The sequence below is a fragment of the Alnus glutinosa genome, chromosome 12 (assembly GCF_958979055.1).
Source record: "Alnus glutinosa chromosome 12, dhAlnGlut1.1, whole genome shotgun sequence".
Taxonomy (NCBI): domain Eukaryota; kingdom Viridiplantae; phylum Streptophyta; class Magnoliopsida; order Fagales; family Betulaceae; genus Alnus; species Alnus glutinosa.
The window spans coordinates 16,143,757-16,161,574 of NC_084897.1; positions in this window are offsets into that span (position 1 = coordinate 16,143,757).

Here is a 17,818-nt window from a genome sequence, read left to right on the forward strand (position 1 = left end):
CCACCATCTCAGGCTGGGCAATGGCTCTGATACCATTTGTAACGATTTGTAACAACCCACCCCCAATGACACAATATTGTCCGCTTTTGGCTCCCCAAACCAGACTTCCCAAGAGGTCGCCCATCCTGAGATTGCTCCCGCAGAAGCACACTTAACTGCGGAGTTATGATAGGTTCATGACCATCACGGTTTTAAAACGCGTTGTGTCATAAAGAGTGCATATAAGCACATCCTCATTCCCAGGCGATGTGGGACGTCACAATATAACGCGTCTGGAGCCCAAATGGTTGGGTGTAAGGAACAAAGCCTTGAGGTTGAGGGTTCGAGTAGTCCCAAGATACCAAAGAGGACAATATTGTGGGTGGGTTCACGATGGCTGCGGCGTGCTCTGATACCATTTGTAACGATTTGTAACAACCCACCCCCAATGACACAATATTGTCCGCTTTTGGCTCCCCAAACCAGACTTCCCAAGAGGTCGCCCATCCTGAGATTGCTCCCGCAGAAGCACACTTAACTGCGGAGTTATGATAGGTTCATGACCATCACGGTTTTAAAACGCGTTGTGTCATAAAGGGTGCATTTATACATATAAGCACATCCTCATTCCCAGGCGATGTGGGACGTCACACATGTTATATGCATATTTTTTGTACATATTTTGTATATCATTTTTTTAAATTAAATATTAAATTTATAGGACTCACATATGGATCATTGTGGGTCCTACAAATTTAATGGTTGATTTAGAAAAATGACGTATAAAAAATATACAAGAGATATGTAAAAATCATTTCTCTCTATATATATATAGAGAGAGAGAGAGATTAATTTTATATACAACCTTTTTGTCTTTTTCTTTTTTAATTTTCAAAGTTGATGTGATATGGCTCTCAAATTAAAAATAATAATAATTATTATTATTATTATTATTATTTTCATGCACTAAATATTATGGGAGGATGGGGAGAAAGATAAAATGGGATAATAAGATCAGGATGATGTATATCATTACTTTTATATATATATATATATATATATATATATATATATATCCCTTTTTAAAAAAAAAATGGTTAAATCCCCTTTTGGTAATGTGGTTTACACTTTTATTAAAGGGTTATTGATTGACATACATTATTATTATTTTTTATTTTTTATTTATTTTTTTAGAGAGTATGACCAGACTTTCACGTAGTTTCATTTATGAAGAAATTATGTTAAAATTGTTCGACAAAAATGTTAATGTTAGTACAGTTTCTGGTTTGGTGACATGTCGCATTTTGATTCACTTTCTTCAAGTTCTGCAAAATAGTAAACAACTTGTTGGGGGTGCTGACTGATCCTACTCCGATGCCTAAGTCCGATGTCAGATTCTGTAAACAATTTCAAGAAGTAACGAGAGTAGAGTAAAATCAGAGACATCAGAGTTAATTTCATACCTATGGTACCAGCCTATTTATAGGCACACAATTATGAGATAATTGGAATGCCGTAATACAATTCAATTAGGAGTCTGATCCCTAGATTGTATGGGATCAGACTTATCTTCCTAAGAGTCTAGTTCGGGTAGGATACTTCATGTTAGTTGATTTCATGTAAGTATCAGGCTCTTATCCCATATTTTATGGAATAAGGGCCTATTCATGGAAATCCGGAATAGAGTCCTTCTGCGCCTTGCTAGGGATTATGAGATAAAGACCTTATCCCATAAATCCCAGCCGTAATTTCAGGAAAAAAAATATTTCAACATGTTTATGGAATAAGGGCCTATTCATGGAAATCCGGAATAGAGTCCTTCTGCGCCTTGCTAGGGATTATGAGATAAAGACCTTATCCCATAAATCCCAGCCGTAATTTCAGGAAAAAAAATATTTCAACATGTTTCATCCATATCGCCTCGTGGTGATCCCGAGAAACTTGTCCCTGGGATCAACTGGATATTGGCCTTTGGTATGTCCTTCTACCATTCCCGAGACAATAATATTCTGAAATCATTGAAGCGTGCCTATCCTGACCCTGTCAACTGAGGATATTAATAAGTTTCCGCAACGGATATTTGAGACCCTCATGTCCAAGCGGGTCTTGCCAGGTCAGTCGGATCGATTGGGCCCCTGGTTCGGTCATGGGCCCATTGGACTTTGGGAATGATAATTTCCCCAATAATTAAGAAATTAGAATTTAAAGAAATGATGTTATATACATGAGATAACATGTTATATAATGGGTGTATGCTTAAAGGATTGAGGGTAAGAAAAATGTAATGGCTTAATAAAAATGATATGGTCACGGGATAAACCGGTCGTGATAATGTCACAGGATAAATTAGTCATGAAAACTGTTTAGGCACGGTCACAAGATAGGCTGGTCGTGACAATGTCACTGGATAAATTGGAAGTGACAATGGTTTAGAACCGGTCATGATATTAGCTGGTCATGATGATGTCACATAATAAATTTCCCGTGCCGATCATGGGATAAATCGATTTTGACGACAGAACCAAGAGTATAACAAGTGATTTAAGGACATGTAAAGGGAAATAAAATAAATACAAAATCTGAAGGAATATAGGTACGTAGATATGATGAAATGTGAAGCATGTTTTGGTTAAGTACGTTGACATTTATTGCTATAGATATTGGCTAGTTTTCAATGATATGGCAATGTCGTTCAAACAACCATTTCATTTTGTTCGAACCAATTACACCTCGTCCGAATGACATCTCGCTCGTCCGAACAAGAAATTTGAGTTCTTAAAAAAAATATATATATATATTTTTCTTGCCTTTTATTTCTTATTTCCTATATATTTTAATTATGGGATAATTACACTTAACCCCCCTGATTTATCCACAGTGTGGCGATTTACCCCCCAATGTACCAAAATTGGTACATGACCCCCCCGAACTTACCAACGTGTGACAAAATCAACCTTCCGTCCAATCGCCCGTTCGTTTGGACGGAAAGTCGGTCACGTGCAAGTCACGTGACCGTTTAAGACAGAGACCCTCCCCAAGTCACGTGACTTGCACGTGACCGACTTTCAGTCCAAACGAACGGGCGACTGGACGGAAGGTCGATTTTGTCACACGTTGGCAAGTTCGGGGGGGTCATGTACCAATTTTGGTACATTGAGGGGTAAATCGCCACACCGTGGATAAATCAGGGGGTTTAAGTGTAATTATCCCATTAATTATTCTCGGTATTGCAAATATGACAATGCTTATATGGACACATGTACCCTCGGTGTAATGTAATTGGACAAGTTGTTTTTTAAGTGTAGGTGGCAAACGACTTATTGACGGAAGTGGACATAAGGAGTAATTTTACACGGCTAGAAAAGTCCAAAGACTTATTTTATTACTTTTGAAAACCCAAAGCTTGATTTAATAAACTACAAAAGCATAGGAACCAATTTTGGATTTAACCCTAAACTTTTTATAAGTTTAAACATAAAGTGATGAAAGGATGCAAGTTTTGATCCATCTCAAGGTCTCAAGACCATATATAGAACCTTGGGAGGTTTCTTATAGGATATTCACAAAAGCCTTAATTATTATTATTTTTAAAATAGCTTTGCGTCAGTATACCCCTATTATAGTTTTTTTCCCCTCTTAACATGAAAGATGAACATTTATTTATTTTTTTAAAAAAAAATCCCAAATCAGCTTGTTGTTAGTCTCAAAAATATCCCACTCATGTGGGCAAGGAAAAAAAAAGACTTCTTGTTAATTGTTTGTACCTTTTTCAAATTGTCCAATTTATAAAAATGATGTGTCTCGGGCCTTAATATGTGATAACACATTTTTTATTAGCATGTGAGATGCACATGCTTTTTTAATAAAATTTCTTCCAACTATCAAATGGTGATTGTAATTACCACATCAACATTGTGAGATAAAAAATGCAATTTCTATTGTTATTTTTTATAATTAGTTGTTTTCATTTTTCCAAGGTTCTTAAGCTATTGTTATGGGGGGTTTTGCCATGGTCACCAAAATGGCTTTTGGAGCTCATTTTACTTACAAAAAAAAAAAAAAGATTTTGGCATAAGCACCTGAAAGAACTCCTCTTGAATAAAATGTTTCAACCGTATCAATATAGGTTGCTTGCACTTGTATTTATAGTATAGGATTTACAAGAGTTTGTTATAGGTAGTACTTCTACCTATGAGAGTTTATAGGGATAGAGTTACACTCTAACTATGAGATACACACGAGTAGAGATAGGTTTGATCTAAAACTTATTCTGATCTAAGCCTAATCTGTTTACAATTCAAAACTGAAGTTATCTCTTTATTAAGTAAAGTGATAATGCTCTTATCTTCGGTTGAAGATAAGAGACCTTCAATACTCGGACTCTTGGATAAGAGTCCGTGTGCTTTAACATCTCCCCTCAAGATCAACAGGGGAAGGGTGCACGTTGAGCTTGGAGCAAAACCATTGATATCGATTAGAGACAATAAGTTTGGTGAGAATATTAGGAAATCGATTTCCACATGTTTGGTTTTAGCATGGAACACCGGATTTGCTGCTAAATATGTTGCTCCAATGTTGTCACGCCACAACTTTGGGGGAGAAGTGAGCTGGACACCAAGATCATGGAGAAGATACTGGATCCATAGCAATTCGGCAATGGCATTTGCAACTAATTTGTACTTAGCTTCTGTACTTGACCTTGACACCGTAGGATGTTTCTTAGAACTCCAAGAAATTAGGTTTGATCCCAGAAATACACAATAACCGCTAGTGGATTTTCAATCATCAAGATACCCCGCCCATCCGCATCAGAAAAGGCTTCAAGGGTGGATACATTTGATCGAGTTAATAGGAGTCCATGAGCGAGCGTGTGCTTTAGGTAGCAGAGTATTCTTTTGACCGCTTGCCAATGAAGTTTAGAAGGCTTGTGCATGAATTGACACACTCAGTTTACTATAAAAGCCAAGTCTGGTCACGTGAGAGATAAGTATTGTAAGGAGCCCACTGTGCTACGATAGATCAAAGGATCTTCCATTGGGTCTAAAGCAAAAGCCGATAAGGAACTTGAGGAAGTCATTGGGGAAGAAATGGGCTTAGCTTTCAGCATGTTAGTGCGCTTGAGCAAGTCCAGAATATAGCGGGTGTGTTTGGTAAATGGTTGTGTTGTGGCTTTTTTATTTTTTATTTTTAAAAAATATAGTAATAAGAAGTGATTAATGTGATATAAAGTATTAAAAAGTTTTGAATTGTTTTATAGAAAAATGAAAAAGTTTTTTTTTAGTTGACTTTTTTTATTTGAATTGTAATAAAAAATGATTGATGTGATATAAAAAAGTGAAAAAATGTTTAGGATTTTACTTTTTTAGGAGAAGTGAAAAAAAAAAAAGAAAAAAAAAAAAGAGAGTAGGAGATGAGAGATGGTTGCCAAACATGCTCAGCGTCTTTGGGAGAGTAGAAGACCAAATTTTAGTGGAGTTACTTCCACACCAATGAAAATATTCAGTTTGCCAAGATCTTTGACTGTAAAGGACGTTCGAAGTTGCTGCAAGAGATCATTAATAGCTACTGGAATAGAGGCAGTGATAATAATATCATCAACATACACCAATATAAACATAGTAAGTGATGTAGTCCGTAAAATAAAGAGAGATGAATCTGCCTTGGTGCCAATAAAACCCAGGTCACATAGCTTGGTACTAAGTCTGGAAAATCAGGCCCATGGTGCTTGCTTCAAGCCATATAATGCTTTGTGCAGCTTGCATACATGATTCGATAGAGATGGATGAGAAAAACCTAGTGGCTGTGACATATACACCTCTTCATCTAGAAAACCATATAGAAATGCATTCTGAATATCAATTTGTCACATTTCCCAACTGTGGGAGTAAGCCATGGACAACAGAGTCCGAATGCTTGTGGGTTTAATAACCGGGCTGAAAGTCTCTCCATAGTCTAGGCCAGCCTGTTGATGAAAACCTTTAGCTACAAGGTGATCTTTATGCCTTTCAATAGATCCATCCTCCTTACGTTTTACTTTGAACACCCATTTGCAGCCCACAAGGTTGGTAGCATTTTGTTTAGGAACCAAGGTCCAAGTTTGATTCTGAAGTAATGCATTAAATTCTGCCTGCATAGCCTGTCTCCACTCGGGTGGTTTGATAGCATTAGAATAGCAAGTAGGTTCCTCAAGAGTTGAATCTGGTACAACCAGCAGAGCACGAGAGATAAGGATATTTCACTCTTCCATCTGTAAAGACTCTTGGCATCACAATTTGATTTTGTGCACGAGTGACCATTTGGTGTATCTGAGTGGGAGCAGGGCAGGGACTGGGTGACAGGGAATGGGGAGAACCGGATACAGAGATGGAATCATTTGATGACAAGTTGGACACAGAATTAGGTGAAACTGCAATATTAGTAGAATCTGGTGTTGCAGGTTGAGGACTAACTTGGTAGTGAAGCAATTGCAAGGAGGATGGTAACAATGTATAGGAAGACTGCAAATGTGGTATGGAGAATGAAGAATTTGAAGAAAAAGGAAATGTTGATTCGTGGAACACAACATCACAAGAGATATACATTCGCCAGTTGGAATATGATAACATTTGTAACCTTCATGATTTCTGTTGTAACCTAGGAACACACATTCTTTAAAACGAAAATCAAACTTATGTTGATTATATGGACGAAGATTGGGAAAGCACGCACAGTCGAAAAATCCTTAAAAACTTGTAATCAGGGCTGCGATAGAAAAGTTTTTTGAAAATGAGAATTGTTTTGTAAGACGGGTGTAGGGAGACAATTGATTAAATAACATGAAGTTTGACATGCTTCATCGCAAAAGGTTTTGGGAACATTGCTTTCAGGAAGGAGAGCAAGAGAGGTATCAATGATGTGTTGATGTTTGCACTCGACACAACCTTGTTGCCCATGCGTATGAGGACATGAGACACGATGAACAATTCCAAGTTTGTGAAAGAAAATGTTTAGTGATTGAAATTTCTGACCCCATCAATTTTGATTTGTTTAATTTTAGTGTTGGAGAGACGTTCAACCATAACGTGGAATTTATAAAAAACTGATAAAACATCAGATTTGCATTGGATTGGAAACAACAAAGTAAATCTATTAAAAGCATCAACAAAAGTAATAGAGTAATTATTTCCATTACAACAGGGGAAGGACCCCATACATCGGGAAAAAGTAGTTCTAAAGAATGATTAAAAACATAGGCGGATGCCGGGAAAGGGAGCTGGTGAGCTTTAGCTTGTTGGCAGGAAACATAGAAAGCAACCGGCTAATTGGAGAAGACAGGAAGAAAAAACTTGGAGATCATTTGCTTAATAGTGTGAAGAGCAGGATGACAAAGCGTTTGTGCCAATGACCAGCAGAAGTCCTTTCACCTACAAGAGAGTACGGAGAGGAAGAAGAGGTGAGGAAGGCAACTGCTAATAGAGGTCATTCTTAAGAGGACCCTGGTGGAGGATTGATCGCCAGTCCTTGATCACAAAGAAAGAGGAGTGAAACTTAAAGAAAACAGAGTTATCATGAGCAAACTGACAGACAAATAGCTGAATTTTGCAAATAGATGGAACATGGAGTAATTGATTTAGAATAAAGGATTGACAAGGAGAAGAAATAAGTGCAGAACCAACATGGTGAATAGACAAACCTGTGCCATTTCCCACACAAATATGGTAAGAACCTGTGTATGCATAAGAGGTCAGGTTGAGGTTGTGCAAATCATTCGTGAGGTGGTGAGTAGCCCCTATATCAGGGTACCGGCTATCATCGGTAGGTAAACCAAGAAAGTAATAGAAAGCCTACAATGGGGACCAAGGAACATGCTAGGGAGACTGATCAAAATGTTGATAGCAGGAGATGGCATAGTGTTCCGGCTTGTTGCAGATCTGACATTTGGGAGGAGAGGATCCTGAAGCATGAGAGTGGGACTGCTGCCCACGACCACGTCTACTAGAAGAGAGACCACGTTCGCCAGAAAAGGAGCCGTGGTAGCCACAACCATTTGGGAATCCACGTCCATGGGCAGCATTGTAGCTACAATCACACTGGCCAGAAGTGCCAGAATACGGGCAGTGACATGAGTAGAGGCATTCGAGATATCCGTGTTGACCATTTGTAGCTCGAGGCGCATCTTATGGGCGAGTAAAAGCCCATAGATATCATCACGAGAGATAGGATCTACTCGAGTAGTGACTAAGGTGACAAATAGATCAAACTCTGATCCAAGTCCAGCCAGCAGGAAGGAGACAACCTCAAAATCATTGAGAGGTTGTCCACATGCAGCAAGTATGTCACTGAGAGTTTTCAGTTTATGAAAATAATCAGTTATGGAAGAATTACCTTTCTTCAGGGTAGGAAGTTGAAAGTAAACTTGCATCATTCGGGCATGAGCTTAGGAAGCGAACATCTTTTCTAGCGATTCCATAATGCACGAGAGGTGGTACAGCCCACAGCGTGAGAGACATATGAGTCGAAAAGCATGGAGGCCATAACATTAATGATAAGCTGGTCTCGTTGGTACCAAGAAAGGTAGTCAAGGTTGGCGATCATGGCGGGAGCTACAGGAGTAGTGGCGAGATTCACGATCAATTGGGTAGGAGGAAGAATCGTGCTATCAATGAAACCATACACATCTTGTCTGCGAAGATATGCAAGAAGTTGGAACTGCCAGGCCATGTAGTTATCCTTGGCCAGTTTGATGGACGAAGAGTGATTCATTTGAGGGATATTGAAAACATGAGATTGTGAGGTAGAACTTGACTCAGTGGCGATGTTAGACTTGGCCATTGAGAAGAGAAAAGAGAGAAACGAAAGTAGAGTAGACGTTTAGTCTTTTTGTAGCTTTGATACCATAAAAGAACTTCTCTTGAATAAAATGTTTCAACCGTATCAATATAGGTTGCTTGCACTTGTATTTATAGTATAGGATTTACAAAAGTTTGTCATAGGTAGTACTTCTACCTATGAGAGTTTACAGGGATAGAATTGCACTCTAACTATGAGATATACACGAGTAGAGATAGGTTTAATCTAAACCTATTCTGATCTAAATAGATACACATGAGTAGAGATAGGTTTAATCTAAAACCTATTATGATCTAAGCCTAATCTGTTTACATTTCAAAACTGAAGTTATCTATTTATTCTTGGTAAAGAGATAGTATTCTTATCTTCAGTTGAAGATAAGAGACCTTCAATATTCGGACTCTTGGATAAGAGTCCATGTGCTTTAACAACACCAATTTGGCATTTTGCCAGAATTACATTTTGGGACCATTTTTACTTTATGCGTTAGGTGTTGAGGAAGAGAAATGCTAGAATAAGGGCTCTTGTGTCTCTTAAATGTCATGTAGCTTTCAAAATTACCATTGAATTTGAAATGACCATTGAATTTGAAATGATCATTATTGAATTTTGATCTAATGATAATTTTAAAAGCCACATAACATTTGAGAGGACACCTAATAAAAAAAAAAAAACATTTGGGAGGACACAATGAGGATTAAATTCACTTTCTAGCATTACTCATTGAGGAATTCATCACTTTTGAAAATATGTGAGAGAGGCTTTCAGCTCGAACAATGGAACCTTTGCCTATATTGAAGGTCCCACAGGTTGGCCTTCATTTGGGTAGGAAAACCCCATCTCACATACTATGTGCAAAAAAAAAAAAAAAAAAAAAAAAAAGTGGAGGATAGATAATAAGAGGAGAATCCTAAATAGGGTGTCCTGTCCAAACATTTGTGCCTAAAAAGAAATTTGTTTGCACAAAAGGAAAGAAAGTTGGATCACAATGAAGTGATAGGATCCTCTCTAATTGATGGGCAACTAGTGAGGCTAAAAAAATACATGGCTTAGAACTTATCACATTAAAAAATAAAAAATAAAAAATACATCAACATTAACACAAGGGGATGAACCAACATTTGGGATTTATGGGGCGAAATTGAAAAAAAAAATAATAATTTGGGAGGGCAAAATTAAAAAAAATAAAATAGAGATAATTTTTTTAAATTTTTTTTTTTTTTTTTGAAAAAACCTTGGGTCTAGCTCCGCCCCATTTAACACAGTTTGTGATTGAGTTTTAAAATCTAAACCCAATTCGAGTTTGAGGTAGAAAATCTTTATATCAGACATCCAATCAAATAATTCTGAAAGGTGAATAAAGTTGAAAATATATGGAGAATTTTCAGCTACATTTTGTAGTCCCATAATATGAGAACACACCAAAAGTGAAAGATGAAGAAGATGGGCTTCTGTGGCCCGTAGCCGAAGAAAATTCTCGATTGTCCCATCAACAGGAGAGGATTCTTATCCCCATGTTATATTATCACAGAATCCAAAAGAAAAATAGAAAAAAAGAAAAAAGAAAAAAGTGAGAGATTGGCCCTGTTTATTATCTCCCTCCCCCCACCCTTTCCCTCTTCTGATACTGTTCATGTCAGCATCGTGCTGACACAAGAGTTGAAAATCCTGCCTTTTCAACAAAAATATTTCCTAGTTTACCCTTCTCTGCTACCCAAAAAGTTTTCCCCCTCTAAAACTTCACTTCCCTCTCTCTCTCCTTTCCCTTCCCTTCGAACCCAGCCCAAGGAGCAGACAAAAAATTGAAACTCACTCTCCCTCTACGGTACAACGCCTGGAGACGCCCAAACTCGTTTTTTCTTCGATCTTCCTGTGCGTTGAAGAAAATCCACAACGAATCTCTGCTTTGGATCTCACACAGAACTTGCAGTTGCTAAATTTTCATTTTTTCCACAATGAATCTCTGCTTTGGATCTGACACAGAACTTGCAGTTGCTAAATTTTCATTTTTAACCCTTCTCTTTCCTTCTCCATTCTTGCAATCCAGCCAGCTTGCACAGTATAGAGACCCTCATGCCCCAAAAATTCCTGCAACCCTAAGGGAATAGACTGAGCGAACATAGAGGGACTCCGTCAAAGCGCCTCTCCCCAAACCTCTCACACCACTGAGACACCTATCTCCATCAATATGCAGTTCTTCCTTTGTGGGCGATTCGCATCTATAATTTATCTCCTACATTTACGCCTCAACCACCCTACGATTCGCAACTAAGAGCCGTACGAAACACTACATCCGTTTTTCCCATTTCCGGTCTTTTCAATCTACTCCCCCATTATACCAATTTGATTTTTGCAATCTGCCATCAGTTGCCTATAAATGGATACAAGGTCTTCCACAAGGCAGCAACAGCCAACGTCAGTGTATAGTGGGTCCAATAGATTTCGGGTTGCACGGGGAAACAGCTGCTTCGCCTCCAGTGGTGCATGCCCGGCCTGAGGGTCGACGACTTCTGCAACGACGGGTCCAAGAACCAGATCACGTTCACAGGTGTGTTTTTTTTTTTCCCAAGATTTTTCAATTTTGATGCTAGCTCTTGATAAATGTAGTTTGTCTGGTTGGAAGGAAAATAGGGAAAGTTGAAAATAAGGAAAATATCATCTGTTGTTCTATTTCTTGAAGGCAAATTTGCTTATCATTACCTCTCTGAGAGCTCCAAGGTACAGTTTCTGTGTGTTTGTTTTTACTCTCTATCAAAAAGGTTGATGGAACCAGGTGTTCAGAGGCTTATTAGTTAAGGGTTTTCTCCAAGTAATGTTTGATAAGGTTTAGATTTTTCCGTTGATGGGGTCGACAGCTACGCTGTTTCTAAGTTATTGAAAGGTCAGCATTCATCCAAAGTGAAACATTCAGCTTTCTTGACTTTTTCAAAACTTTGGTGCCGTGGGGGCTGGGTTGCTGTCCTTGTTTGAATTAATATATAGAATTATGTTTCTTTCATATTGTCTCTTTGAATTTAAGAGAATTGAAACAAGGACTTATGAAAGATCGTTTATAGGATTTACTTCGATTAAAACAGCCATGATGCTGAAATTCAAACTTTTTGTTGAATTTAAGAGAATTTGAGTTGAATTTAAAAGTTTGAATTTCAACATCATATCATTCTAAAAACTATTGTTCCTTTCTAGACTTCAATGACCAGGAAACCCAAGACCAAAATCCACTTCGCCAATTTATTGATGACTGTCCAAAGGACCAATCGAATCGGTCAGTCATTTCTTGGCCTGAAGAACTAAGATCAGACTGGACCTAACTCTCCATGTCAATCCCTATGGCCTCAAACTTTTCATCATCCTCATCCTCACCCACAAAAGATAAACTTTCGGTTTCACCTCTAAGGTTATCTCGTGCATTTGAGCCAATTCAAATGAACTTGGCGATGAGCACTGAGCTTAGTGAATCAACCGGGCATCAATCACACTGGATTCCAATCTCTTGGGGTACTTCAATGGGGGGTCCTTTAGGTGAGGTCTTGACCAACACCTCAAACTCTGTGAAAGCCTGCAAGAACTCATCAGCTCTTAACCTCTTGACTGAAGGGTGGGATGGCAGCCCTCAGTTGGGGTCTTCCCCCACTAGCGTCTTGCAAAAGGTGCCTTTCAGTTCACTCTCAAATAGTAGTTCAGGCAGCAGCCCAGGAGCTGAGAACAAAAAGAGCCGCGAGGGAGCTAGCCTGTTTGACGATGTGCTTGGGTCAACTCTTACAAGTTCCTCAATTCCATCCATGTAAATCAAGGACGAACCTGGGTTTAAAAGAACAGGGTGGAGATGGAGTTAACTGGTGGAAATGCATGACGCAACTCTTTTCCGGATGAATATCTTCTTCCTTTCTTTTTTTTTTTTTTCCCTCTCTTGTGGACAGTTGATTTAAAGTAGGGGCTTGGCTGATTTTAGTTTCAATAGGTAGGTGTTGACGACTTTGGCTATTGGGAATTTGCTGTCATCTATAGCTTGTTTTTTTTTTTTGGTTATTAAAAGCAATCTGTGCTGTTTCAATGTCTGATTTGACATATAAGCAATTTGGATTTCCTCTGTTCTACAACAATTTGATCATTCACACACAGGAACAAGTTTCACAAAGTTATAACTTATAACATCAAGATCACAATATGTGAATTCTTGGAAGCCAATACAAGAAGTCAAAAAAATAAAAAGTAATAATACCACGAGCTATGAAGAGGATCTGTGCGGGCTAGCTCCCAAAGCAGTGGGGACAGGATATGGCAATGATGGTGGCGAAGCTTCCAAAACAAATATTGATCATGGAGACATTTGACCCTCTGAAATCTGAATCGTACCATTCCTCTGATAGACCCCACTTCCAACCTTCTTCAGCTGGGAGATTACTCCCAACAGTATCTGCATAATAAAAATCAGTCTAGTGATGCTGAAATTCAAACTAAAACAGGCATGATGCTGAAATTCAAACTTTTTGTATATTTATATCGTTTAGTATATGATATGATGTTCATATAAGGATATATCATGGGGAACTGGAGAGTAAATGTTTAGCTTTTTGAGAAAAGATGATAAAATATGCCCTCATATTTTCAAACAAATAATCTAACAGTAAATATGCCCTCATATTTACTGTTAGAATTCAAACTAAAAATTGTTGATGAATCTGAATCTCAAACATGCATATTATTATCCCTACCCTAAAATCACCAAACCATGCCCCGTCAAATGTGATAAATGGCTTTTTTGGTGTTCTAGTTTGGCGTCCATTTTAAACTTGAGATCTTTTTAATCCTTTTGTTGGGAATATAGATTTTGCATTCTGCCCTTAGTTTTATAGTTTATGAGTTTTTAAGTGATTGGTCTATTTATATTCATTAAGTTGTTTAGAGTATGAGTTATCTTGTGTTATTTGTTTTACATATATATTCATTATTTGTATTCTTAATGGGATAGTTATACGTACCTTTTAAAAATATATATTTATTTTTTGTTGATCTTTAACTAATCGTGTTCTTTGAATTGTTTTGTGTCTGTTCACTCCAGCGCTAACGATATTTCCTACGACCACGTGCGACAACTAAAAAGGTATAATGCTGTTTAAAATTTCAACAATTGATCATCTATTTTAAACTTCGTGATGTGTTTTAATGACATTTATATTCCTTAACATCTATTGTGTATAAAACTGTTGTACATGCATATGAAACCTTTTCATAGATGTCATGTCAATATCCCACGAAAGTCCCCAAGGAAACATAATGTACCAACCTCATCCACCACACGGTCGAAACCCCGTAAAATAAAATGGGCTGAAGAGCATGAGTTGACACTAGTTTATGAACTGTTGGATTTGGCAACACAAGGTGTGCGGCAGTCATTCAAGGGCCACTTCGCCAACATTACTGCTAATTTGAACAAACGTGTTGAGGGGGATGGGGTACAATACAGTCAGGATCAGGTGACGAAGAAGATTGAGAAATTGAGAGAAAATTGGAAGAACTTCACTGACCTCCTTACTGGCCACGTTGCGACCGGAGCGGGTTGGAACGAGGTGGACAACACGGTCGCCCTTAATGAGCGTCAATGGGAGCAACTGAAATCAGTAAGTCTCTCAATATCATTTGTACAATTACTCTATGAACTTGACAAATGCTATTCATCCCCTAACAGATTCACAATGTGTTGCAGCAACACGGCATGAAGAAATTTTACAAGTTTAGGAATGGCGCTCCGGCTAACTACTCCCTATTGAACAACATCTTTGGAAGGACAACTGCAACTGGTCAGTACAGACATGCTAGCACACAGTCCCCCCCGGAAAGTGCGGCCAACGACGACATTGCATGCGTCGACCTGAACCTCACACCGGCCATAATCGACCTCACTGAACCCCAACAGCCCCCCCCCCCCACGGACTCACAAGAGTAAGGGTAAGCGGGTTGCGTCCCCGACATACCAGTCGCCACACAGTAGCAAAAGGTCGTCGAAAGGGGAGGCGATGGTGCATGACCTCAATAAGGAATTCTACAAAATCGCAGATCAAATTGAGCGTACACTGATCAAGACCGAGACCATTGGATCTGTTGGGAATGCAGGTTGTAGCACCGGGCGTGGACGAGATTGGCTCCTTGACGCAGTTGCCATAATAAGCACATTGGCCGCTGAGTTTGGATTGGATGCTCATCAACAACGTAAGGCGTGTGAAGCCATGTCCGTCAACAATTACGCGAAGCTTTTCGTAGCGATGGGAGATGCTTGCCAGAGAGACTGGATGATTCGTTTTGTTCGGGGCGACGACGATTGAACCTTGTTTATGTTTCGTTGTTGGCATTTCACTAGACATTTTAATGCCTTTTAGCGGTGTTTGTAGTTTGGATATGTAATGACTTATTACCTTCTCTATTCCGTGATATTTTTCGACCTTATGATATTTATCTTCCGTACTTATTCCTATTTAGTTATATTAATAAGTTGTTAGTATCATCATGTAGGTAGTATTTTTTTGATCCGATTAATTGACATGGATGGCCCTAGTACATCGAGCTTGAACTTCGACGCTGTAAACAGGGTAGATATTATGGATGACGAACCCAATTTGGATAACATGGATGACGATGAAGATGAAGACGATGGGCCAAGATACACGCGAGAGGTCTTTGAGGAGTGAGAGAACTCATTTCATAGACTGTTCAGTGTGCTTCAAGAGTTGAATTATATGATGCAACACATGGACCGAGTTGTGCGCATTCCGCAACGCACGTCTTCCTTGACAGGCGCAATGTGGATCCATTAGGTTTTGAGCAATCCTAACCCGAATACATGCTATGAGCGCTTCAGAATGTTTCCTCCCACATTCATGAAACTATGTTGCACCTTAAAACATAATGGTTATCTTAGAAGTAGCCGCTATGTTAAAATCACTGAGCAAGTAGCAGCCTTTTGCCTAATAGTTGCACAGGCACAGTCACAGAGGACGGTGTGTGACAGGCTGCAGCGATCAATTGCCACAATTAGCAAATATTGTCATCGCGTATGCAGGGCACTTTGTAGGTTGGGAAAGACGATCATACAACTGTGTAGCACTGAGATTCCTCATCTTTACGTCGCCCGTGATTTGCGATTTTACCTGTGGTTTAAGGTTCGTAGATTTTATTATGTGTGTTTTTTTTATTTATTATTCAAATTTTAACCACTTTCCACTTTCAGTATTGTATAGGTGCTATCGATGGCACACATCTGATGGCGCGCGTGACGAATCATAGTGACGTCCCTTTTCGAGGCAAAAGCTCAACCCCGACACAAAATGTGATGTGCATGACGAACCTTGACCTTTGTTTCACGTTTGTATGCAGTGGTTGGGAGGGTAGCGCACACGACGCAAGAATTTTCACTGAGACAATAAACGATCCAACCATGAACTTCCCAACGCCAGACGAAGGTACTGTTACTACAACAAGTATATTTATTGGCATAGTGGTTTACTATTTAGACAAGGGTATACTTATAATAAATGAAAAAACATGTATTTTGTAGGATATTATTATTTAGTGGATTCGGCTTATGGTTGCTACAAGGGGTTCCTGCCTCCATATCGAAACGAAAGATACCACTTGGAAACCTTTCGCAGGGGATGACCCCAACCCAAGACTGATAAAGAGTTGTTTAACTACCGACACTCTTCACTGCGATCGACAGTGGAGCGGACGTTTGGGATTTTGAAGAATCGGTTCCCAATTCTGGAAAATATGCCCCTGTACGAGGTACCGGACCAACGGTTACTTGTGGTTGCGTGTTGTACTATACACAACTTCATCCGAAAGGACTGTGGGGATATTGATCCATTATTCAGACACGCTCTACAACAACTATACGGCGAAGCTTGGATTGATGTATCACAGCGGGTTAATATGCCAGGTGAAACGCATGTAACACCTGGACTACGACCAGATCAATCACAGTCGAGTGCAAGGTACATGGACGCATATCGAAATACAATGAAAAATAATATGTGGGAGTTGAACAATATGAGATGAACGTCAACAAGATCAAAGTTTGGGTATTAGGTGATGAATATGTTTGGTTGTAATTTTATGACAAGTGATTTGGTTGTAATTGTTTTAATGACTTAAGACTCCAATATGTTGAGGTGTAATGGATTATAGACGGGTATGGTATGTCATCAATGATATTTAACTTAAGTAATGCTTATGTTTATAAACGAAGGTTTGTTTAATTCTATGTTCCATAGTATCAAATACACAAAGTATGTTTGTGTCAATATATGTCCGAAATGCTATATTTTAAATAACACCATGACAAGAAGATGTACATAACATTCAAAATACAGAGGTGCTCAATTTGATGCGTACATAGATATAACATTCAAAATGAAAACATACAACTAAACTGCATCCATGATTGTTATTTTAACATTAACTTAGTAATTCTAGTTCCACTGTAACCACTAACATAAAATACTAAAAGCAGAAAGACAACTAACAATGCAGCCCTTAACATCATCCAAGTTGTATTTTGACCCATCCCAAACTCCTGTCGTATTTTATCATAATGTTTTTTACATTTTTTTCCAATCATTGCATCAACTTTGTCATTTTGACCTAACTCTAAGTCCCACCGCAGTTTGTCATAATGTTGATTGCACTTTTCTTCAATGAATGCATTGAACCTGTCATTATCAGCAACCCTTTTGTCCTCCATTTCTTTCAGGTATTTTGCTAAACCCTTCTCATAAGGTGACATTTCCTTATCAGCCCATACAAAAAAATCACAGTCACCAGCCTTCTACATAGAAAGCGAACAAAAATGTCATAAAATATTGGATGACGACATATAACACAAAGATAATCTCTGAAATTACCTTGTACTTAAGACATCCGTACCACTTTTTACCGGGATTGCTTGAGGTCCAAGAGAACCTTATTCGTGCAGGAACTCCACATTTACATAACGGAGGACCACTTGAGAAGTCGC